This window comes from Manacus vitellinus, unplaced genomic scaffold, assembly GCF_001715985.3.
Source record: "Manacus vitellinus isolate BGI_N305 unplaced genomic scaffold, ASM171598v3 scaffold_42_pilon, whole genome shotgun sequence".
In the NCBI taxonomy this organism is placed as follows: domain Eukaryota; kingdom Metazoa; phylum Chordata; class Aves; order Passeriformes; family Pipridae; genus Manacus; species Manacus vitellinus.
Genome location: NW_021940553.1, coordinates 6,124,095 through 6,147,992, shown reverse-complemented (window position 1 = coordinate 6,147,992; position 23,898 = coordinate 6,124,095). Strand labels below are relative to the sequence as shown.

General features: G+C 40.2%; 1 protein-coding gene and 1 long non-coding RNA gene across 15 annotated transcripts in view; one reads left to right on the top strand and one right to left on the bottom strand.

The window, feature by feature from the left end:
• CELF4 (CUGBP Elav-like family member 4) overlaps positions 1-23,898 on the bottom strand; it is a 701,622-nt gene that overhangs the window by 471,363 nt on the left and 206,361 nt on the right. The gene's annotated exons all lie outside the window — the stretch shown is intronic.
• LOC108640762 lies at positions 16,212-22,380 on the top strand. Its single transcript, XR_001921458.1, has 3 exons — positions 16,212-16,290; positions 19,278-19,351; positions 22,316-22,380. It is a non-coding gene; the product is annotated as an uncharacterized LOC108640762 (long non-coding RNA).

The window sequence follows — 23,898 nt, the reverse complement described above, 5'->3', positions numbered from 1 at the left end:
AGGACTCTAGGGAGAATCTTAGGAACTGCAGACTGGTGAGCCTGACTTCCATCCCTTGAAAGATGACAGAGTCTATAATAAACAATAAAATCATACAGTACATGAATTATATTTTCTGTTGGGCAGCATGGATCCTGTGAAGGGAAACCCCACCTCAATAACCTGCTGAATTTCTAGCAGGGTGACTGTAAACACATGGATGAAAGGCAAGGAATATTAAAGGGAAGAGACTTTTCAAGAGACAAATCAATAGGGATTGGTCCTGGAAGCAATTTTATTCAATGTCTTTGTCCATGGTCTGGTAAAAAAATAAGCAGAGGAATATCCAACTTTGTAGATATGGTAATCACTTTTGTGTTGACTAGGAGCTGCATAAAAGTGTACACATGGTTGACAAATAAGCTCCAATGTGGATAAACCTAGAGCAATGCAAGTGAAAAAACCCCAAACAATCACTGATGGTTCACAATGCTGAACACGAAACTGGCAGTTATAGTTCAGGTAAGAAATCTTGGCTTCATGTGGACAGGTGTTTGAAACATTTGACTCAATGAGCAGTGTCAGCTGAAAAAAGCCATTGAGATACTGGGCACCATCATGAAGGTATCAATAATGAGACAGGATACATAATTTTGCCTCTCTCTAAAGGTAGGGTGCACCCACATCTTGAAAACTGTGTGTTTTTCTGCCTTCCACATCGCAAGACAGACATACTGAAGTTAAGGAAGGTACAATGAAGGGCAAGTACAATGATCAGGGTCATACAGTGGCTGCCTCCTGAGGGGAAATTGAAGGACTGGGACAATTCAGGAATCCGAGGTGCAATATCGCAGAGATTTACAAAAGGTGAAAGCACTGGATGAGTTGAACGTGGAAATGTATTTCAACAGGCCATGCAATAAAAGAAATGAGGAAAAATGACAGTAGCAGTAGATTTGTTTAAAACTGCCAAAAAGAAAATCTTCTTTATGCAGTAAGTTGCGAACCTCTGGAATTTGCTACTGCAGGAGATTGTGTGGAAGGACAATATCAGCTGGTTTATAGAGGGACTAGTTGCTCACAGACAGTAGTCTGTAAAACAGAGACCAACAGGATGAGGTGTGGGAGCACAAAAGGAATAGTTTGCAGACAGTGACTTGTTTTGCTCGCTCTCCTTGAGTAGGATCTCTTACTGCTTCTGCTGAAGACTGAACACTGGGACTGATGAACAATTGGTTTGATTCCATGGGCATTTCTCATTTTCCTTATGTATATGTGCTATGCTGATGGTAGACAATTTCCATGACCTATTCTATGTCAGGCCCTGCACATGCCAATCCTGAAAAATAAAGTAATGTAAACAATGGTTGGTCAAGAGTTTACTCCAAGCTAAATAGCTATAGTGAAAATTAGGGGATACAAGCCAAGGTCAGCAACATGCTAAAGCAACTCAACACAGCCTAGAGATGATTTGCACTGGGCCAGCTCCAATCTGTGTGAGTACTAACTGAGGTCTATATGGAAAATATTTCATCGTTGTATTTCATTAAAATATGATATCTCCAGGGTCAAAGATTTACAATCTCCTGGGACACTGAGCCACTTCCCCTGCTCCTGAAAACACATTGTTATCCAAAGCAGGAATAAGTTTAAGGAAGTTATTTTACTGGGACTTTGTAAGAAACTAGTGTGATCCATTCTGGCTGAGGATATATTTTGTGAAACCTTAGCTCATTATTTACCTTCTGGATATTTTATACCCCAGGTGGGCCAGTGGTATGAATATTTCAAAAGGGGCTTTGTTTATCCCTCTGAGCATAATATAAGAAAAAAATGGCCATTCACAGAGTCAGCTGCTTCTTCTGATCCAAGAGTTTGGGATGACCTGTAGCTGTCATTTTTATAAACCTAGTCAGCAAGGGCACTGGAGTTTAAATGATACTGACTGATGCTATGGAAATAGGTTGTCCTTTGTGAAGACATTTTATCATAGCACTCATAATTGGAAGAGTGAGCATATAGATCCAAAGCAGAGATTCACCGGGGAAGTAAGTCCTGGCTACCCTGTTAGAAAAATCTTCTTTCTAAATTGATGGTAACAGTTATGACCTATTTTTGGTACCCAGCACATGACTGGGAATGAGAAATGGGTAAAATTCTGACCTCATCTACTGCTTTGTGAGTCCTGGAATTAGTAAGCCCCATCCTTGTTCCACTGCAGGTATGGAGAAGGGCCTGAATTAGCTCTGCAGAGCAATGGACGCAGTAAGTTAGGATCTATTAAAGTTTTGCACTTAGATGAAAGTCATCCTTGGCATAATCCCAGTGAAAGACATTCAGCAAACAGCAGAATTACAGATTTAGCCCTTTTGTATGTATGTAGTAATTCTACTTCCCTTATAAATCCAGAAAGTGGACAGTTTCTGCCATCTGTCACTGCTAACGAAAGGCTGAGTGGCCCAAGACACCCATCCCTGAAGTGGAAGCCTGTACACAGTTGGAATCAGTGGAAACAAGAAGTGCTCTGAGCTTGTGCTAGCCAAACTGTACGGGCACTCTCCATTATACCCTTCTTTTTATGAGGTAACTTCGTTATGGGCTGCCCTGAAGGATTTAGACTGGCCACTGTGCTCACTCCATGTCTTGCATTTGTTTCTCCCAAGTCTGGTTCACCTGACACACACAAACCATTGCTATGCCTAAGGAAGGAGAATACCTCCAAGCCTCTTGTGGTTCACATTCACAGCACTAGAAGTTCTCTATGGAAAAATATATGTAGCTAGGTAGCACTCTGAATTCTATCATATCTTCCCAGGAAGACAATAAAAAAACCCAAAAACCCAAAACCCAAACACAAGAAAAAAATCCCAAACAAACAAACAAAAACCCCAAACCCACCTTAAACAAACACATAAAAGGCTGTGAATGAAATAATACATTAGTTTCACCATAGGCTTTGTTGCTCACTCTTAAGAGTAAAACTCAAACAGGATGGTGCAATTACTGGTAAGTAGCACAAGGGAACCTGGCTACCCACATGGTGTTCCATATGTAGGTTTTGACTGTTTTCTTGGAAGGGCCTGAAACGCAGAGAGTTTAAAAGGAACTTAGGGAACTATCTTGCTGCATGCTTCTGCTTTGCATACTTCAGACTGGGAGACAGACCAGGCTGTTATGTATGCTGACTGAATTCACCGCAGTTTCATCAAGAAACCTATTTCAGCTCCAGCATAGCATGTTGCTAAATCTATAGTAAAGACAAAGCTTTCTATACACACTACAATGCTCATCAATAGACATACTAATACTTATAGTAGGAGATATTTTTCAGCTGGCCACGTTTTGATGCATTCTCTCTCATATTCATTCCTCAGAACCTCAATAATGATCTGTGAGAACTCCTTTAAAACCCACCGGGCATAAAATCATTTGCAACAGAGTTCATCAGCAAAAGGTATTCTGTAATAAATAGATAACTTCTGGGCCCCATTTTTGATGTACAGTCTGTGAGATTGCTCTGCATGCAATGATGATAACATCAGAGCAAAGGATGTCAGGATGTTGGAAAAATTTAGGTTAATACTCTAACCCTTAAGAGATATGGGATATTTTAGGCATGTCTTAGACACAATATAATTTTTGTTAGGATAGTGTTACTCCAGAGTCATTCATTTATTTGAAGACTTTTAGATTTATTCCAGTGAGATCAAAAAGAAGACAAATTAAACTGACATCCAACAAATAGCCTTCCAAATACGTAAATCAAGAGATATGAATCTGCAGTTATTGATAGGTACAAATTACCAGTAATTGGCCAGACGAGGTAAGAGTTTTGTCCTGTTCCACTTACTCTTTCTCAAAATTCAGAGGAAAGAAATTAAATGAATCAAAAAACCTGAAAACACCTAAGTACTAGTCAGTCTATTTCATTTATCCTAAGCATTATTACAGCCAAGTATTGCCAGTGTTATTACTCACTTTGATTTAAAAAAAAAAGTAAATACTAAAACTACTAAATTTGTCTGAAAATGAGTAGGAACAGATGTCATAAAAAAGTCTGGTTTTGACTACTTTCCACCTTAGCTGTACAGACCGGTAAGTTTCGAACAGTTGAGTCAGAGAAGCGTGCAGCTTTTTGAGTGATTTAGACTTGTGAGTGAATCAGTTGAGGTTTGGTTATGTGATCAAAAAAAAAAAAAAAAAAAAGAAAGAAAAAAAAAGATTCCTTCTTCTTGATTTCAGATATTGCTTTTCTTCCCAAAGGGTGATATACAGGATGCATAGAGGAGTTGAACCATAATAAGAGTCAGAGAGTTACAGCATCTTAAAGCCCTGGAGAAGTCCTCATTTGAATTCTATTCTGAACTTCCTGGCTTAGGCCTCTCTCTACATCCTCCTGCTTTTATTCTCTTTAGTTGTGCACTAACAACTTTAAGGCTCGTGCAGCATGTAAGCTGATTGCTTTGAATATAAATGGGAAGACTATTAAAAGCAGAATTTAGTCTTCTACTCATAAATCATAAAAGGAAGCATAAATTCTGTGTTTTAGTGGAGATTTAAATTCCTAAATGGGTTTTATAGGAGCCACATAAGACCTATTGACAATACCCCTTTATGATAAAAAGTAAATAGAAGTGACAAAGTCAGAATTCAAAATGCCACTGCTTAGCTCCCACTAGCCTTCTGAAGAAGACAAAAAAATGGCTGGAGGAAATCTCAGAGGGAAACAAATGATAACATGAAATTAAATGTGTAATATTCCTTTTTATGCTGTGTGGGGGAAAAAAGCACTCAGAGAATGAGTTGGTACATTTGCATAACAAAGGAAATCAACAACAACAACAAATTGCCATCGTGTTCAAAGCTGATAATTGCACAGATGACAACAAGAAAGCGCCTTTCTTCTCAGCTCTCTAGGGGACAAGCCTTGTCGAGATGAGGAAAAAAGGTGGAAAGTGACCCCACTTGCTTTCATGAAAATTAGCAAGCTCAGAAAATGTCTTTGGTGCAAGGGGGTGGCCAGTGCATGGTGTGAATGCTAATGAACACAACGAGGGCAGAGGCTCAGCCAATGTTCCCATCAGCTCCATCAGACGATCAACAACTGGCAGCAGACTCTTCTTCAAACCACCCTCATCCAGCTTTACCAACATCCAACTCACCTTGTCAAGAAAGTCTTTTTGGAGAAGTGACTGTTGAGGGGTTTCTGTTTTGTTTCTTTCTTTTCTGTTTTGTTTTTTTTTTTTTTTTCTATGGATGCTTTCTTTCAAAGATGCACTGAATTTCAATTCCTCATGCCCTGTGAAGTGTGGGACTCCCCTGTGAAGTGTGGGACTCTCCTCTGTTTCTCTACAGACCCAAGTAATGATCTTCAGTTTTCCCAAGCCAGTTATCTGGACATCTCACCTTACTGGGATGAAGGTCAAAGTGTTTGCAATCGTTACCTCCTCTGAGGTTCCCAAGCCCTAGAAGATTTCTCACTCTGGAGATAGAGGTGGTACTTTGGGCACCAGCAGATCACCAATTGTCACTGGTTTTGTCAGCATGAAAATATGTATTTGCTTCGTCTGCAAGATGAAACATAATTCAATTTATCCAATGACTTCCTAGAACTACTGTGACTCCAGAAGTCTACTAAAAGTGCTGAATAGTGGTGGTATTTTTTTTTTAATTATCCAGTGGTAAGTTGTCCTTGAATAGAGCTCTAAAACTCTTTGAAAGTGTGTGACTGACGCTGAAAGTCCTAGACAGAAAGACAGGCTGTAAGAGATCAGGACCAACTGATACATCCCTGTTTAACTCACCACTTCTTACTCTTCTCCATCCCTGCATCAATAATGCAGCAGGCAACAAAAATGAACAGTGACAGAGTCTTATTCTAGTCCTTCTTATTTTGGACCATCTCTAGGAGAACAAAAATAGCTCCCTTTGGCAAGTCTACCCTGTCCTTTAACCTTATGGAAAATATTTATAAAATTTAACAGAGTTTCAACTATTTGATTTAAGAAAAAGTCCTTTAAAGTTTGAAGAGTTTGCCACAAATAAAACCAATTCTATAGATATAAATTATTAAACCTTGTGTGTATTCTGAAAGGTAAAATATGTACATGCATTTTAAAGGATTTGTTACAGAATTCGACAACAGTTTTAATTTTCTGTCAATAAGATCAATTAAAAAGCAAATAGGTCCTCCTTCGACCCCCCTGAATAACATAGATAAGAAAAACACAAATGGCTAAAATCAGTCAGGTATTGTTTTACTTTTATATCCCCTGGGATTTTTATATTTGGTGTCTGATGTCTAGTTTGCTTTTATTCATTCCAGAATAAATGGATGGCGGGCAGAGAGACCTTGAACAGACAGATGGTTAAGGTACTTGTGAGATCCCTGGGTTCAAGCCTAGATAACAGACAAAACAGAAACTTTTGCCCGAGGCTTTAATATCCTGTATACCTTAACCTGTCAGTCCTTACAGTTCAAAGAGTTTTATCTTGTATAAATAATGAAGCATTTGTAGGGAAAATGGGTGCAGGCATGAAAATTCCATCATTGGGGGACTCATTTAGGAAGACTGAGGTCACAGATTCAAATTGTTCTTCAGCAAATGAAGAAAAGAGCAGGCAAAGGCTTTCCTGTCACATAGACAAATACAGTGAGCCACTGGTCAGCACTCAATCTCTCTCATGTGGGTGAATTTACCTCATCCACCCTTCCCCTAGGGGTCAATAAATATGAGAGATCTTAATATTACTCTAAACAACTGTTAAAACATGTTGAATACTCAAAAAATCTGTCATTAGGTAGAATACTTTCATTGCAGTCAAATCTAGGATCTTGGAAACAAAACTGACCTGCTGTGGAAATAGATGGAAAGGAATAAACACCTCTATGGGACTGCTAAGAGATCCTCTAGCTATTTTGAGACTCCACTCATTTTACTTTTTAAACACACTTAATTTGAAAGCAACTGAAGGATGTTGCTATAAGACTAAAGAAAATTTTACATCTAACTAGTCCTTTTACAAGCACAAATGTTTGTGACTCAGGACATCATCTTCATGCAATAGAGCACAGGCAGCTTTGCTTCTGTCTCTGCTTTGTCTCCACTCATCAAATGGAAGTGGATATCAGTTTCTCGTGGGATGCAGGGAGCAGTCTGCAGTATTCACTGGTTATACAGCCATGACAAAGTGAAAATATGAATCTTAATTATCTGAACAGAACCAGGATGCAAAAGTGTGTGTGGACTTGAACACTGTGTTGTTTGTTTACTTTAATTTAGATGAGTTACAAGAGTAAGGCTTTCTTTTCTGAAGCTTGTAGAGTAGCTCATCAAGACCTAATCAGGCAAGTGGGTCCTTCCTCTGCTGGTTTCCCTGCCTGGCTGATGGAGCTTAACACCTGTATGAAGCACCAACTGGCGTTTCGCTGGGTGCAGGTTTCATCAGATGCATCTTTAACATTTTAATTCTGACAGGTTTCAGTCGAAGCAACAAGTCTAGGGTGTGAAGATAGACAAGTGTTTCCAACTGAGGACAGCAGATGCACAGACTGGACCATAAAAACAAGGGAAATGGGACTGGCTTGCATTGATCCTGGCTGAGTGTAGCAACCTGAACCATGGACAACTCTCTCCAGTGATCTGTGTGAATTGTACCAAGAGAGATGAAGCAGCACACAGAGAGAGGAAAGAAAGGTTAGAAATACTTTGAAGTGACATTCTTCAGCCTAAATCCATCACAAAGCTCAATCAAGTACGTATGTAAAGCCAGTTTGAGGTGCTGCCTAGAGGCCCATAAAAATCAGTTGTCTATGCTACTGGTCCTTAGCAAAAGGTTTATTGTTAATGCTGTTAATTTTCTGTGGTATACTTCAGTTTACTGGTATAACAGATAGAGCTGGAAGCTCCTTCCTCAATATTTGAACCTAGTTCCTAAAGAGGAACAAGTAATTTCAGACTTTATGAAAATTATGAGAACTGTTTGCCAATGAGTTTCTTGTGACTGGATTCTCTGATGTCTAATACAGGAGAACATCAAATAGCTATTTCTTCACTGGAAGCAGTGGGAGTTCCTTTCACCCACCATTCCACCCGTTTCCAAAATTCATGTTAGAACAGAATGTATTTGAATCTTTTTACCCCCACTTCTTAAAATATCTGAAATCAGCTTAGTTCAAAAGTTGAAGGACAGACACAGACTGTGATCCTGCCCCTTGAAGCCAAATTTACAGTTTTAGATTAAGTCAGAGCTACTTAAGAATCTCCATGGCAGTACTACATAATTTTTCTGGTGAAACAGGTTGAGAAAACACAATTATCATGACCAGTCTTCAGATGAGCTGATCAGCCCGTGCCTTACCAACAATTGCCCCCCTCCCACCATTTGGTCAGACCCTGCCTGTGTGTATAAGGATGTAGTGCCCTATAAAGTTTGGGAATGTCTGGCAAACATTAAGAAATTTCAGTCTCATCAGGGAAGGAACCAAGGTTTAAACCCAAATGACAGTGAAATGAGGAAAAAAGGGAAAACAGGTTACATGAACTATTCAAGGAATGAAGAAAAGACTGCAGCATAAACCCACCTTTATCTCCCACATATCAGCTTAGTACATTCAATGATACCTCACATTTCAAACATTGGTGATTTGGTGTTTGGTACAATCCTTCAGTACTTGGAGGATTGTGTGTAGGGTTTCATAGGCTTTCCCTTGAACCAAACTCAGATCTTTCAAGTGGTAGTTTACAGCAGGAGCAGGGCTATTACTTTTCTCTCCTTAATTTATCCATGAAACCAGACCATTTCCATTAGTCAAGAAGAATTTAAACTCCTGCCATGTGTCCTCCAGACACAAACCCAACCCTGTGCCATCACCAGGTCAATTTCTAGCAGAACAGCGAATGCAACCTTCCCGAATCCTGTCTCCCTGTTCCTACTTAACATTGGATTTCTCTCCCCTTTATTTATTTCATTTCCTGTGCTTGCTGTGCAATGAACCTCTCCAGGTCCATTCATTCATTTCACATTGGCAGCATGTCACTATGGGGACAATCTATTGAGGATGAGATGAAAATAATATTACACCATCGAGCTGATAATACCTGACTTTAATATCTCTTAGCAGCATCTCCATAGTGCTATGTCAGTGAAACAGATCAGACAGCGCAGATCTCTAGTGTAAACCAAAGGGGGTATGGGGGGAATACTTCTGCTATCAAAATTAAACTTCTAATACATCAGCAACAGAAGGTGAAGGGGCAGAAGAACTGCAAGGAAACCGACCCGTTACCTTTCAAGTAGTGACTCTGAGCAGGAAGCTAATAAACATCTGTATTTAACTCCAAGCACTTTCCCTCCCTCTCTTTTCTCCCATCTTCTTGTCTTGTCTGCCACCAATAATACACTAGGTTGGTTATATATAGCTCATTTTAGTGACATCATAACCATTCCTTTGGTCATTATCATGTTACTTAAACAGATTTACGATCTGTGTGTTTGAATAAAAAAAAGGATGAAGGAGGGATGAGCCATGAGAAAAGATATTCAAGAAGTGTGGTTAAGACAGCCCTAAGAAGCTCTGTGAGTGGCTTTGATCTCTAAATCCAGTCAGTAAGCCTGTCCTGTAGGTAAGACACAGGGCAGGGTGTTGGGACAACCTGAGTATTTTTCTTGATCATTCCATTTTTTTGCTATCTAGCCTTCAAGGATTGTTTAGCTTTTATCACTGTTTCTGCATCTCAAGCTTATGTGTGAGAGAATATCTTCTGTGCTTTAATGGCTAGATGGACGTGTTCATGTTAAACATATTCATTCCTCTGCTTCATTTGGTATTGTCACGGGGGAGAACTTGGTTCAACAGTTCGCTCTAATAGATCCAAATTGTGGGTCAGATCTGATCCTGAATGCCAATATTTCATCTGAGGAAGAGGATGGAGGTGGATAGAGGAATATTTCAAATTCATTAAATATCCTCTGCTGCCTCAGCAAGCAGCTTATCAAGGGAATCATTAACAGTGTGAAATTTTTAAATGTGTGTTTACAAATGAGTCTATAAAGAAGATGCCTGGAAGAGCTGTTCAGCTCTTCCAGGTGAATTTCAAAGGCCACATCAGATATGGATAAAATGCAGAAAGTTGAAGAGGTCAAGTCTGAAGCAAATGGACCTCTGTTTAACTCTTCATGTCCTGGTGATGTTGCCTGACTTCCTTCTGCCTCTCTATCACTCCTCAAGCTACCTTTCTGGTATTCCTCTTTACATGATGATTACCACAACTTATCCCTCCAGCACCTACTCTTGGCTGGTGTACCACTGCTGCCTGTACCTGTGATTGTAAGCTTTAAGTATGAAATCAGAGTCTAAAGCAGAATTAAAACCTACATCTCTTCCTGCAATTTTTTTCATACCTATTTCTAGAGGAGCAATCATTTCGAGATGATCCTGTTTGCTATATTACAAGCCTGGTGAAAAGTGTGAATGAGAACTGTGTTAAGGCTGAATAACTTACCAGAGAGAAAAAGTCAAAAGAAATAAAATAAAAAATAAAGTTTTTAATGGGTTTCTGAACTTTCTGAAAGGCTGCAGACACAGCATCCTAGTTTTTGAGATCTATGCACTGATGAGTTTTCCCCTTTTTCTTTTGCTGTTAAAGTTCCTCATGCAGCCAAAATACAAGTGGTCCCTCGGCACTGATTTATATTATTTTTAGCGATGTGCAGGCAGCAACAGTTTTGAGCCCTCAAAGCCTAATAATATTTTTTCCTTTAAAGAAGAAAGAGAGAGAGAAGTGATCCTCCACAGCAGATCGGAGCAGGAGAAGGTGACTGATAAAAGTTGTGACTGGTAGATTGAGAACCATACCCTAATTAGATGGGAACTTGGCATTTGAGTTGTGACTTCTGCCCTGGTAAAGCTCTTCTCTGACCAGAGAAAGGAATAAATTCAACACTTCTTAAAGCCATCGTGGTATAAAATCTGTCCAGCTCTGTGAGAAGCCTCAAATTTAAATTATTCTAACTTCAAACTCTGAAAATAGCATGTTCTGAAAATAGTTGATTTTAAGGGTAAGGTACTGGAATACGACTGAGGACACTTCAGTCTTATTACCAATTCTGTACCAAAATTTCAAGGTTACCATGGGCAAGATGCATAAATTTGGACACGTTCGTTGAATGGGCATGTTCTTTTGCTTGTCTTGTTTCATCACCAAAAAAACAACATTGGGAAGGGGCGTTCTCTTGGCATGCAAGTCCTGATCTCAGGCTCTTCTAAGGCATAAATAGCCAGAAGCAATTCAGTACTGGCATATCTTCATCAGAACGCTGGGAGCAGAATCATCGGTACAGATTTAGTCATCTACAGTATTGGCATTTACATCTGAGATAGTCATCTAGGTCACCTTCACAACCCATGAGAAATAGTCAATTCTAGAGAACGATCCATTTAATTCAAATGTAGATGTCAGGAGAATCATTCTCTGGAATTGCCTGTTTCTCTCCACTATCTGTCTATAGAGTTTAGGCAATTAGGTCAGATGTGTATTAATTACACACATTTATCCATGAATCCCCAGTTGTGACACCCCAAAGAAGACACCCTCCTCAAAACATCTAAACTTTCCATGATTGGGTTTGTGGTTAGTTCTCAAAGGTGGGATTCTAGTGACCTATGTGAACTCCCTTCAGAGTTCATTTTTTGCCGTGATCTAGTAGAGCTCAGAAGGTTAGAGTAGGGATGAGTGCTGACGAAAGAAGGAATAGATTTACAGAGCCTTTTAGGCAAACACTTTTGATGTCTTACATAGGTTGAAGAAAAGCAATACTCACCCACCTCCAAATGTGAGCAATTCTGTCTGCAAGAGAAGTAATGCACTTTGATTTGTGAAATCTTTTTTCAAGTGTCAGTGATAGTGAACTGTCTGCTAAGACATCCCTTGCATGAAGCTGGGTGGTAAAAGAGACACCATTTCCTCTACTCTGGATCCTGATTTCACAAAGCTGATCAGAACTTTATGTTTAATTGCATCTGTCCAACAAGCTGAAAGGTTACAGCTGGGGACAAGGCAGGAAGGAAGACTAAAAGGCACTGAGAAGAAGACTACTTAAGATGAACTGGAAGAAAGAAAAAATAAAATGAAAGGCAAAGAACATAAAGAAAATGAACAACCCAGCCTGGAAACCACCCCACTGCCACAAAAGAAGCCATTCATTTACATTCGCAAGAAACGCAACAGCAGCTGGAGGTGTCTGGGCACTGCCATTCCACAGATGATGTCAGGCCTGCGGAAGATTTTTCAATTAATCTCTCTTGACCCTCTGCCTTGAACCCTCCTTCCTATTTTTAACAACCCCATTCTGTTGAATGACCTTGGGACCTAGTGACCAATAATGCCCATTTAAGTAACTGCAGGGGTGTCGGTAAGTATGCAAGGAGAATTTGCAAAGGGCTCATTATGTAAAGAGTTAGTTACCACAAAGAAGGACTCTCTCTCTCTCTCTCTCATTCTTGCCTGTAGGCTAGTAGTTGGGGACCTTAAACAGAGACTCAGTGGCACTAAACACACAAGAAATGCTCTAAAAAGGCCATTCTGCATGTAGATGGCTATAGAACTTGGAGAAAAGAAGAAAGGTCATATGAACGTATACCAATCAAACCCATCAGCATCAGGAAGAAAACCATCAAAAACTTCATATTCCTTCTTTCCACTAAAATATCAGATAGAAAAGAATTGTAACTAAAACAAGGAAAAGAAGCACCAGATCTCGTTTTACAGCACAGTGTAGAAACTAACCTCGTCCTGTTAATCATTTTGAAAGACTAACTCTGTAAGGATTTGGCTTCAAGTTCATGTATGTACATTAAATGTATAGTGTGATTTTTTTTTCAGTCACAAGATAATAAAATGCACTAATCTACTTTGCCTCACCGGTGCTACAGAACACAGTTTTGTGCCCACAAGATACATGCTTGAAAATATCCTGGTATAGGTACAGCAATAAGCCTTGGATGCAAACTTAGGTTTTATTCCAGTATGAAAATGTGTGTTATACCCTTCCAAGCATTGTGGGGTTATGAACATGTTTTCTTTCCTGTCTTTAGTACATGTGTTTGGCAGGCTGAAAAATAATGTCTCTGTTTTCTTTGGAGAAAAAAAAAGGGGGGAAGTTACCCTCTGTTGAATGATGACATGATGACAACATGGGAATGAAAACACAATGTACTGTAATGCTATGTAAACCTCTCTGTACTCCTCTGTTGATGGAATGACAACCATCTTGGCCCTCACTCTAGTTTTCAACCACCTATCCTTTCACAAAATGCTCTGGATCAGAGGGGGGAATGACAAGAGATAAGGGCAAGGCTTAAAGAAGAATGAATGATAAACCTGGTAGACTGGATTGGATTTAGAGATACCCACTGCAAGGAAAAGGAGAATTTTCTTTGTAGTGTTCCCATTCTTGGGGTTCTGTAGGTAAGAGCTGAAGAACAGGTAAGAGGATTTATAGGAGTTGTTGGTGATGTTGGATTAATGCTATTAATCAGAACGTAAAAACTGTCATCCTGGGTCAGACTAAAAGTCTGTAACAAAATAACCTGTTTCTGACAGTGACCTGTAACAGATGTTTGGGGAAAGTGTATAAACCCATGGCAATTACAGAGTGATCTTTCCCCTGGCTGTACTCTCGTGTCTGAAATCAGCAGTTTAGAAACTTTCTGGGTTTTCACTTCTCAGACTTGCAGAAGTTTTGCGTGTAAAACGTTACAGAATCCAGCAGTGAAATCAGGCATTGCTGATGTGTACTGGTGGAAGCCATTCTCCATCTTAAGAACGAAAGAGCAGTTTGATAATGTCACTCCAAACAGGCTTTAGTCCTTGACTAAAACCACCACTGACCTATAGTGAGAGCCTGTTATTTTTATTCTGGGATGCCATTTGAGCTCCAGGCCTGTCAGATCTTACCAAAATGCGTGAGCCTACCAACATGTATAAACCTAGTGAGTTACATGCTGAAGGGCTGGATACAGGAAGATTTCAAAGCTCCCTTCTCTGTGAGTTCATAAATTATGATAAACCTGTTCACCCAGCATCTCTTGAAAAACTCTTCTCTATGTAATGTCCTTGTACCACTCTTGCTGGGTCATCGGCTAGCAAGGCGGCCAACACACTCTGCCCCAGTAGCGTTACACAAAACTGATCCTAAGCAGTGATCAAAGGAAAGCAGAAGGGCAAAGCACCAGCAGAACAAAGAAGATAAGGACCACAGAAATCCATCAAATTTTAAAATGCATTGGATGCACTAACGTCTCAGAGGAGACTTAGATAAGGACGAAAGTAGCTCTTCTTACATATTCCTTCAAGGCTGAACTTTGACGCACAGACTTACTTGCTCTCCAACAGGTTTGTTCACCCCTTTGTTCGTTCAAGAGCCTTTTCCTTGTAATGGAGAGATTTAATTTTGCTGACCTCTGTTGATGATTAAAAAATAAGAACTAAAATCGAAGTGCTGCTGTGTGTGTTTCTCTACCAATCATACAAATCTCATTTGCCTCCTATCGTTCTAATTTTATCCAAGACAGACCTGTGTGTGCCTCTAAAACAATCTTGTCACTGCTATGTTCAGGCCTTGTTTCTATATTCCATATTTCCTGACATCAGGCAAAACCTCCCTTTTTTTCTTGTCTATTCCCATTAGTTTCTATTATAGCTGTTTTCTTTCCTTTCCTTATACCTTTTAATTTCCCTTTCTCTCTAATTCACTGTCTCTGTACTGGTATTGTTTAACTCTCAGGAAGTATTTTGGGACATGCTTGATTAAAAAAGATAGAGGAGATTAAATTCAAACAGTTTTATATTTTTACCTCCATTCTTCCACTTTCCCCTGCCAGTATAATATCTGTAATAACTGAAGTATTTATATATTTAGTGTTTTCACAACATTTTTTTCAGTCAAAATATTCTAAATTCATTGGTTTAAAACTAAGAGGTAGTAACATATGTGATGGATCTAAAAAGGATTCTAGATTTCTTCTTTTAAAACATACTGTATTGTTTTAATTGTTTTATTTATATAACAGTCCTCATGTTTTCTGGAAATTTAAAATAAATTCATGTTACAGTTATAACTTCTCTTTGATGTTATGTGGAATGCCTAAAGTATTTTGGGCTTTTATTTCTTTCTTTTCAAGAAGAGTTTGAGGCACTAATGGCATTGACTTATTTACAGAGATGGAATTTTCAGGGGGAAACAATTAGATATGAGGCTTTGGTCATTACAAATTTAACCCTCAGATAATCTTCATTCTCCTTAACTGAAAACTTGAATCAAATGGATTTTACTTGCTTTTTATTCTGTGTATGGAATGGTAGGTTTTTTTCCCCTCCTTAAAAAGCTGTGCAGCATGTCAGGGTGTTAGAATTAGATGGTATTTAAGGTCCCTTCCAACCTAAATCATTCTATGATTCCATGATTCTACAGTAACCCCAAGGGGGAAAAAGAAAAAAGAAAATCAGCCTTCCACCTGGAGTTTTGACTCATATTCTCTTTCCTTCAAGTCTGACTTATTTGTAAAACCTTCTAATAAACATGAATCTGACAGTCAGCCTAATATGCTGGAATCAAAAGCTATTATTGACTTTGCCATATTGATCAATGGTGGCCCAAGCCCTGTAATAGATTACGGTGTTTCTCTCTAAACTCAGCTGCTCAGCTGTTCTCTCTCTGCATTAAATGAATGCTCCTCTGTCAGGAAGTGTTAAAATGACCTGGTTCAGAGCCTCTTGCTCCAGGCCTTGCCCTTCCATGGATTGGGTACATGATGCACTTCCAGAGCCACGTAAACACTGAAGCAGCAGGTTGCTGCTACTTTTTGGAGGTGTGTTTCATGTGGTACTTTACTACTGGATAAAACCCCTGTTTTGTCCACTCTTAGCAACGCACCCATCCCATTTCTCATGGCATATGTCATCAGCATCCATGCACTGTTGCTTCTCTGCTCCACTGTGGGCTGTATCCTCATCGTTTAGACCGGGTATTGAGCCACAGGGAGGCTTATTGGCCTCTCACACAGAAAGCTCATGCCTAAGAGGGAGTTTGAAGCCACTTCTTTCATGTCAGCAGCAGGTGTACGAAATGTTGACTAGCTCCTCTCTCCTTATGTTCCTTAAACCAACCTTCTACTCCCAGTTCTAAATTCCAAGAGTGTCGCTAGGTGAAGATAATCCTCCTCTGCTTGAGGAGTATGGTACGATGGCTTTTCCATGACATCAGTCTGAGCTCATAGGAACATGGAAAAGGAATATCTTAAGCCTAAAGGTGAGTTACACTTCATCAGACTGTGCAGTCATGGTCTTCTCCGTGCCATCTGGAGGTGATAACTGCAATAAGTCCGGAACAACACCAACCTCCTCCAATAAGTAACAGCTGCAACTATCTGGAAGGCAGTCCCTATGTTTTGTGCTGTTGTGGGATGGCATTTAGCCCTATGATCAGTCCAGCTAAGGTCCTAGTGGAAGGAATGTTTCATGAGGTGCACAGGGATTCAGAAAACACAGGCAATTTTGCTATTTCTACAGCTGCCCCTTCTCTTGAAGCCAAGAAAAAAAGAAAAAAAAGGCAACCACTGCTCATGTCTTGTGAAAATACGCAATTCAGAAATGCTTAAATGCAGAAATGTCTAAGGAAAATTTCTTCTTCTTCTCTGAACAAAAAGATGTAATCGGTACTGAACAGCCAGTTGCAAAAGTGTTTCAATATTATCTTTTCACAGGAAAAAATTATATATAATGTTCAAGAAAAGTGAAATGAACACATAAATGCTGTTTTCAGTGACACCTTATATTTTTCCCAGATTGCTCTCCTAAGTTAGACTATTTCTACTGGATTTAATCAGAATAGAAGCAAAAAATTAAAGGAAGGCAGAGATGTTGAGTGATCCACTCAAGATAGGTCTTGATTTTTCAGTGAGACCCAAGCAGGTCAGGGGCAAGGTGTGTACAGGATCTACCCAGAGGAAAGCTAACACTGGTCTTCCCTGAGAGCAAGCCCAGAGCCAACATTTCCAGATCTATAAATAAACAGCCTTTCGTTCAAACTGGGAGAAAACAAAACTATGCTGTGAAGCAAACAACGGACACTGGTATTGAAATTAAAAGGATGTGGAGAACATGAGAGTTTTAGAGCAGGTGGCATCAAACCCTTCCTGAGCAAGTCAAGGGCTCGGCGTCCCCAAAGCAACTCGGCAGAGAGCTCCCCAAAGCAATCTCTTACACAGTCTTCTGTAGTATGTAAATTTATTGAAATACAGTCCCCTTTGTCTACTGAGAGATGAGTGCGCTGTGATCCGTCCTCTCAACCCACACTGACACAGGCAGCTGACATAGTGGTTTTGAAGATTTCCCTTTTGTTTTTGCTGCCAGCTCGTGGGAGGGGGAGAGAAAGAGGAAGGGGAAAGAGGAGGGCGTAACGCGCCTGCAAGTGTGTGTAGGCAGGCCAAGAGAATCTGTGCCACTGAACACCCAGATGGCAGGAAAAATTCACCTTTTACTAACTGGATCAGTGGCAGATTTTTATAGCGTGTGGGTGGGAGAGAGGGCAGGGGCTGTGAGGAGGATGCAGAAAAAGCAGAGCATGTAAATGCACATATGTTTGCACCAGAAAGAGGGAAAGAAGGGCACACGGTGGATGAACAGGCTTCTATCTGCATGTGAAGAGTGACAGAGATGCACAGGGGAGAGAAGCTGAGTTATGGCTGTGTGCTTCAGGAGCAGAAGTCCAAACACCCCACAAACCTCTCCTCTGCCCTTCTGTGCAGAGGCACACAGAAGGTCTCCAGCTCCTGTTACCCTTGCAAGGTATGTTACAGGACAATTTCCTTCTCCCCAGATCCCTTAAAATGAGCTTTGAAAATAGTAAAGGCTGTCTGTCTTGAGCTGTACTTTGTCTACACCCCTTGAGGAGACACAGCCCATGCGCAATCCAAGGCTCACATTCTATGACTTCGTGCTCCTGACCCCGAGGCTGTGCCCCTGCCTGCACCTCTTTGCAATCTGAATTCCTACTTTTAGAAAGAAATAAGCCAGTGGAAATCTTTCAGACCTACTTTTCTGGGCTCCCATATATCTACATTAATAAACTAAACAAGGCCATGGACTGTTCTTTGACCTTGCAAGCACGAAATCCTTGCACATGTGTAGTTCAACTTTTTACCTTCTCCCCAGAAATGAATGGACTGAGTCCCACTTGCCTGAAACAATCTGTGTCATCCCTTAGACTGTACCTGGGGATCATGGCAGAGTGATAATAAGCATGGACACAAAACATAGCAAGGGGCATGCTAACAGCAAAATAGTATGGACAAACCCTTGCCACAGAATCACAGGATAGTTAAGGTTGGAAGGGAACTCTGAATGTCATCTTGTCCAACTCCTCTGCTCAAGCAGAGTCACCTTCTTGTCAGTGCTCGAGCCTGTACCCCTAATTCACCAGAGTACAGGGATCCTTAGGAAAGTCCTGACTCTTTAATCTTCAGGGATTGAATCACACAGTTTCCACTCATAGTTTTCATTTATCTGAGCTACCTGACATGCTGGACGGCTTGTGGTTCTTGGCACTCAAATACAACTCAGAGGGACAAGAACTTTGGCTGGAGCAGGTGAAGTCTGCTTTGACTGGGAACATATGGGATACACATAAACAGTTCCCCAAAGATGCAATTTAATACTTCTAAATATCCCACATTAATTGTGTGCCTGAACCAGTACTGATGCTCATCCTAAAGGTATCTGGAGATCCACAAAATTCTCTCCGTGATAGTAGGTGTAATGAAATGCATGGAAGATAGCTTAAGGTCATGACCATGTCACTTTGTGGGTATTTCTTAAAGATTTGTAATTGAGATCTGTTAAAAGACTGACTCCAGTGAGATCTGACTAGACTTGGGAAGATGTAAGGCTTTTGGTGGCTGAAAAGGAAAGGGAGAGAGGGATCATTTTAAGCTCAGTTGGAGTAAGGATGCAAAACTGCACAAAGAAAATCTGATAAAGAATGATCTTAGTCATCTTCAACAGAGACTGTGCTGTGATCTTACATCTCTGATATCCTCAAGCTATGGGTCCTAGGTGTTGTGTTTCAAGATAGAATGGACCATTTTGATAATTATTTTGACTCTCTGGTAACAGAGTTTAAGTCAGTAAGTCCCAGACTGAAAAAGTGTCCTCTGTATCCCTCAATCAGCAGAACAAGCAGAACTCTGTGCACGTAGAAGTATTTTGCCCACCATCTGTTTTCTGATAACTATGCAGGAAAAGACTGGGGTCTTCATTCTTGATTCAGCCTGAGCCACCAAAGAGATTCCCTGCATTGTGTTAACAGACAGGTATGTAAAAACAACTGGCACGTGCCATGGGGGAAATCTCTAACAATGCCTCAACAGTGAGTATCAAGGCAAACCTTTTCCAGTGCCTTAAAGAGAAATCTAAAAGCAAATGAAAATGGGGAAAAATAATCCTCTCACGTCTCCCTCCCTGAAGGCAGCAGATGCTTTAAAATTCACCAGACAAGGTCTGCCTTGTAGCAGACAGTAGGGCGGAGAGGGTGGCTGCTCCTCCGCTCCCCAGGCCTGCTCCCACGGATCTGCATGTGCAATTTTGGCATTTCCATAGATCTGTTTGATTGTTATGCAGATACTTGGTACAGGGAACTAGATTTGTTCCCTGGCTTTCCCTCTGTGGGGGAAGGAGCCTTGTGTGTGGCAAACAGCATGTCACACTGGCCATCCTTAATCCACCAACTGGCCAGTGACCAGGAACTGCTGCAAGCAGCACTTCCAGCTGACTCCAGCAGTTTAATGGCCCACTCTGTGTTACACAGAAATGCATTTCTCTGTCTGGTGATTACAAATGTGGGGCTTGACCCTCCACTCTCCCTCTAGCATTCTTTCCCTGACCTGGGGTGAGGTTATTCCCCACAAGAGGAGAAACCCTGCTGTAGAATTTACTGTGTTAGAAGAAAGGGGCCCCAGATGACCAGCATCAGTAATCGATGGTGAGAACCTCAATCCTTGTCCCAGTTCTGCTTCTGCTCATGTGAAATGAGAGCTGGGTATTTCCATCTCAGCTTATAATGAGCTGCACCTTAACAAGGGCCTGCTTATGAGTCCTCTGAAGTCATCTCCCTGTCTTCAGGAGCTTCAGACCCATAAGGAGTCATCTTCACAGACAATAGAATGATTATTAGATGTATAAATCAGTGCAATGACACTGACTTTTATGAAACCAGGCCAAAGTACATTAATGGAGAATTATTTCAGGAGCTTCTCTAACGAAGGAAGACAGTATTCCCTGCAAGAACACAACAGGGTTGCAGCTTCTGGACAAGTTCTGTTGAGCCATTGCTGTATCTCCCAATACCTTCCATGAAGTATTTTGCACAGTTTTGATCTCAAAAGGGACTACTTAAAATATATGTGAACTTTTATTTGCAGAGTGTTTATTTTCCTGTTTTTGGAAAAGGAAAATATAAAAAAAAAATTACACTACTGTAACAAAATAGGTTAAAGATTCCTTGGGCCAAATGGACTTGTATATTGGTGGTAATATGCAAAGTCCACACCTTTAAGTACTTATTGTAATGAACAAAAAATAATATATCTCTCAATTATACATATATATAAAATCAACTGCCCAGTCTGACTTCTTTCATAGCACTTAATCAAGGTGCTGCAAGTGTCATTTATTGTGTGAGTATCTCTTTCCTTTCTCAGCACTTAAGGTGTTGTCACAGGCATGCTAAATGGTCAGTCAAGGAAGCTCATTCTGAGCAGGTCTCCTCCTTCACAATGTTTTCCCTGAACACTTGTGATTTTACCAACTCATACTCTTAGATGACAAGGCATCATATAATGTAAAATTCTGTTGATATAGAGCAGATTTAATGAAAAATATATTTTACACTTTCCACTTCATCCTGAACTGGGAAGCAAAAGTCACTTTTTTCCCTAAATATAAGCATTTGGCCCCTCTGAGATACTCTGTCATCCAAACATTTGATATTTGAATTTGAGATAGTCTTCCCATTACAGATAAATCATTTTCAATGGATTGTCATTGGAACCAAGTATTTAAGATGATTATTTTAAGGACAGACAGGTTATTCATTCCCTCCACTGACCCCAGAAGGGGTGGAGATAATCAGCTCAGATGTAAATATCTGTCTTTTAGACATTTAAACAAACCCTGTTCCTGAAACTCAGCTTGAGTGGGGAAGTGGAAAAGGCTTTGTTTGTGCTGCAGAATTCTGTGGGCAGCACTACAAGTAGAAGATCCCTGCTGTGATGCAGGTGAAGCTACTCCTGTCAGTTTAGGAGCTCACTGAGCTCATGTAGGGAGTCTTTGGCCATCCCCGTACCCTGAACAGATTTACTGTTGCATCTGCGTTTGTGCCAAGAAAACTTATCCTAGTTTCTGAGTTGTGTAAAGCTCATACCATGGATAAGATTGAACTGGCATTATCAGAACTAAAAACAAGAATGTATCACCAGAATATTTTAATATCTCTCTGAATACACTGACTTTAAATGCAGATTTAAGCCAGATTCACCAGAATCTGAGCTGCTGCACAACACAGGATGAGTTCGACAGAAAACTGCATCCAGTTTCATGTAAAACTAGACAGAAGAAAAAAAAAACAAACCACAAAACCATCAAACCAAGATAACAACAACAAAAAGAAAGAGCTGACTTCAAAATTTGGAAGGGAAAGTATCAAACAAAGCAAAACAGCTGTGCTGCAAATATCACTAGTGTTTTTTGTTTTCATGAAGAAAGTTCCTTTCAGCAAAACAAAATTTAAAAAAAAAGTATGTTTGCCTGTATCATTATTCAAGATAAATTCCCAGATTCTCTGAGTACATGGATAACACTCTTCATTTGGGTTTTAAACCACAGGAGTGTCCTGCTGTGGACAATGGCAGTAAGTAGGAGATTGTGTAGTGCAGGAATAACCTGAGTTCTGCCTTACAGTTTTACTATCCAGCTGATTTCCCCAGGCGCTGATGCAAACATCTGGGCATTCATGTGCATGTTGACATTTATTTCTTTATTTTTTAATGCCACGGGGAATTGAGGATTAGGTTTGTTATTTCCACTAACCAGGCATTAAAATACCTTGAGCTGATCACGCCCTTTCTGAATTTTGACTGAAAATCACTAGGCAGAGGGAGGATGACACAGCCCTAGGAAATAGTAAGAGAGATTAATGCAAGCCACAGCGGCAGCACAAACAGCACCCAGATGTAAAGCACCGAGTAAACAACTTTTCCCTTCCTTTCACATCGTGGTAGATGAGCCACCAGAGGGAGTCCAAGAGATCTCCAAGAACTGCAGGATAAACAGATCAGCTTTTGGCAAAATGAAGGTAATTAAACATTTTCTACTGGGGGCTGCAGAGTTCAAACCAGAGTGAGCTACTTTAGGTCACTGCAAGATCTTCATCGTGGCAAAATTTCTCAGAAAAGCTAAATCGGACTTAATTTACAGTTTAACTTTTCCAAGAAAACAAAGGGAATAAAGAAGCAAGTTGATATTTTTAGTATTATTGTTGATGATAAAAATGTATTCCTAATTAAATAATATTATGTGTTTCTAGATCAGTGGAATGAAAAAGAAGGTCAGGTGATGGGAATACAAAGGGCAAATGGTGCCTTGTCTGTGCCACTGTGCATTTGCTCATGTGTATGGAAATACACACAGATATTTAAATACAAGAACGTTGTATACTGTTCATTCTTACTGTTTGGTAGCAGGGGATGAGATATGAGGTTTCACACTTCCTTTCAACTTCTAGTCTGACTGCAACGATGGAGGAGGAAACCAACTCTCATAGGGGACTAGAAAGGGGTGAAGGATGTCACAGGCTGCTGTTTATAGCTGTGATGGATAAATAAGGGGCTTAGGGACATGGTTTTGTGGTGGACTTGGAAGTGCTGTGTTAATGGTTGAGTTTGATCTTAAAAAGGTCTTTTCCAACCTAAATGATTCTACAGTTCTATGTCAGGTTAGACAGACACTACCACCGTGGAATTAATTCATTGCCCTCCTTGTAAGGTAGGGCAAGGAATAACACTGGTAGGCCAGAATTATTCACATGCCAAAAAAACAGGGTTGTGCTCTGTTATAGATCTTTTGTGGAAAAAGTAACCACACAAATGTCAGGAAGAACATCTTACTCAGGTCCTACTCCTCTCCTCTGGTCTCAGTTGGGACTATCACCTTAATGTCCAAAAGCTGAGCATTTTTCTTCAACATGGAGCTACAGAAGTCTTGCTTTTACCTTCCTTCTAGAGATTGTTGGCTGGAGAGCCAAAAAGTTCCTCTTTATCCAACCTGTCTTTTGTCCTACAGTAGTGAAATCCTACCAGACTGGTCTGAAAACAGATGGGTTTCTGCAGAATATTGACATTTTCAGCAGGAAATACATGTATATGTGGAGGAGGAAGGGATTCATACATTCCTGGGTAATATGGGGCAGACTGTATTTGCAATATCATGCTGGTAGTTGTAGCTGAGCTGTTCTGTACAAGAAAATATAGTCAAAATAGATGACGCAAGGGAAAGGTGAAAGAGGAGCTAAGAGATGTGACTATGGCTATAGAGTGGATTAGTGGCAGAGAACACCCTCATCCACTACACTAAAAAGGCTGTTCCTTCACCATATTTGAATTTTCCACTTCTCCCATGGCTGCACTGGATTGAATACGATATTTCTACAGGCCTCTATAGAAGAGTAAAGAGCTGAGATATTAAAAATAAATGGTGAGATGCTCAGGACAGTGATCTGGGGAGCACTTTGTCAAGGAAATCAGGCTAAAGTTGGAGATGAATGGCTCAAGCGACACCTTCTGGGCCAAAATCCATCCAAAGTCCG